This window comes from Salvelinus sp. IW2-2015, linkage group LG23 (genome assembly GCF_002910315.2).
Source record: "Salvelinus sp. IW2-2015 linkage group LG23, ASM291031v2, whole genome shotgun sequence".
Lineage (NCBI taxonomy): Eukaryota > Metazoa > Chordata > Actinopteri > Salmoniformes > Salmonidae > Salvelinus > Salvelinus sp. IW2-2015.
Genome location: NC_036863.1, coordinates 842,957 through 845,364, shown reverse-complemented (window position 1 = coordinate 845,364; position 2,408 = coordinate 842,957).

Genomic DNA, 2,408 nt, shown 5'->3' with positions numbered 1-2,408 from the left:
AGAGGCCATGTGTTGCAATGCTTTTCTTCCATTCTGGTATAGCACATGATTGAACTAAGGTTTCTCCCTCTTTCCCACAGTCGTGGATGATTACAGCTCTTTTCCCAGATGTCAAGAGGCAGAAGAGGATACTGGACCTGACGGAATCGCACGGGACCAAAAGGACGTTCGTAGTGTTTGTGTGTGTTTGTGTGTGTTTGTGTGTGTGTGCGTGTGTGCGTGTGTGTTTGTGTGTGTGTGTTTGTGTGTGTTTGTGTGTGTGTTTGTGTGTGTTTGTGTGTGTTTGTGTGTGTGTTGTTTTGAACATTGGCTCACAACAAACCCCAAGCACCTCATCAGGGTACAAAAGTAACACATAAATCAGTGTATCTTGTCTATTCTGCTTGTAGATGGAAATGACCAACAGAAGGAGGAGGACATCCTGGAAGACATTTTGGCCAAGATTCAATCCGATCGCAGGTTGCAGACAAAGTGGCTTTTAAAGGCAATTTCCCGAGTGACCCGACACATGCAGCGTTTACTGCGAAAGTGAGAGAAGCTGCATTTTCTGCTATCAGTTTGAATCCTGGCTCTTTTCAATCCACYTCGCGGAAGTTCAGCTTTACAGCATGATTTAAACGTAACGGCAAAGACTGCATGCACMGTAAACGTTCAATCGGAAATTACCTTTACATATCTATCACGGAATCTGTAACACTTTTCAGATTGAACAGAACCCTTCATATCTCAATGCCTGTGTCTCATACAATAAATATTACTGGGACAGACAGTCAACTGGGATACTGATGGAACGCAGAGCCTGAGAGACAGAAAGAGKGAGATACATCACAGCACATATTATACTGTGTGGGCCAAGAATGGGAACAGAACATGTGAATGTGATTCTCATTCAGTCCTAAAATCTAAAAGGACCYAATGTATCATAATTTGTCAATATTTGTCAATGACGCACTCAGCACAAGAGTGCCAGAAATGGCATGGGGGTGAGCAGTTATTGACACATCACCCTTTGCCCATGTAAAGACAAGTTGCTGGAGTCGACTCGACTATCACACGTTTGCCACAGTTGCTCTCAACAGTGTATTTGCTCAACTCAAACACGTTATGATTTATGTTTCTAGCTCTCTGGTTAATACGGGTCAATATTTGCGGAGGAGTTGTGAGCAGGGCTGGCAGTTCAGGGGGTTTGGGTTTAGGTGAGGGCGAGCAGAGGGGATCAGGGTCCCGCGAGAGTGTCAGGACCCGAACAGGACCAGTCTGACACCCCCTGTGTTTGCTGTTCCACAGCCCCTTCCTCTCTTCTCTCCTCTCCTCTCCTTTCATCTCCCCTCTTCCCTCATCTCCTCTCTTCTCTTCTCCTCTCCCCTCTTCCGTTCCCCTCCTCCTCTCTCCTCTCCTTTCATCTCCCCTCCTCTCATATCCCTCCTCTCCTCTTCTCCTCTTCTCCTCTCTCCTCTCCACTCCCTTTCTCTCCTCTCTCTCTCCTCTCCTCTCCTTTCATCTCCCCTCTTCCCTCATCTCCTCTCTTCTCTTCTCCTCTCCCCTCTTCGTTCCCTCCCCTCCTCTCTCCTCTCCCTCCTCTCCTATCCCCTCCTCTCCTCTTCCCCTCTTCTCCTCTCTCCTCTCCCCTCCTTTCTCCTCCTCTCATCTCCCATCTCCTCTCCTCATAAATGTGCCAGGTGTGTTGAATGGCTGCCTGACTGTCTGCTGGTGATCTCACCTCAGCTACCCCACACCCATTTCTGCTCCTACCACTGCAGTATAGTTACAGGTCAGTTAGGTCAAAGGTCACAGGGGCTGAGGCTAAATCAATACTGCACAAACAGAGTCCACTTTCAGTAGCTTAGTTAGTTTTAACCATAGGATGACTTTGATGATTCATTTTCAAAAACATAAATGAAAGATTTTCCTATGTGCTGGGAAGCTGGGCTGTGCTCTCTCTCTCTCTCCTCTCCTCTCTCTCTCTTCTCTCTCTCTCTCTCTCTCTCTCTCTCTCTCTCTGTCTCTGAGAAAGAGCAGCAGCAGTAGTGTGTCTGTGTCAAACTGTGTGGGAGGGATGTGTCTATGATGAATGTCTTGATCCATCTTGTATAAACCTGTCCTATTTCATTTGCTTGGGAGAGGATAATCCATGTTTCTTCTTGCAGAGCACCAATAGCATTATTTCCCTCAGCTCAGCAGAAGCATTAAAGGTTCAACTATGATACTATGATAAATGTTGTGAAACAGAGAGGTAGAAAAAGGAATATATACATTGTGATATCGCATGCTGTGCTATTAACTCTACTGAAGTTACATACAGACTATTGATCTCAGTGATCAATCCCTATGACCCACAAGCCAACTGTAGGGGATGTCTCCCTCCCATTGATAAACATAGGAAAATGGGAGAATATGGCATCCGGTAT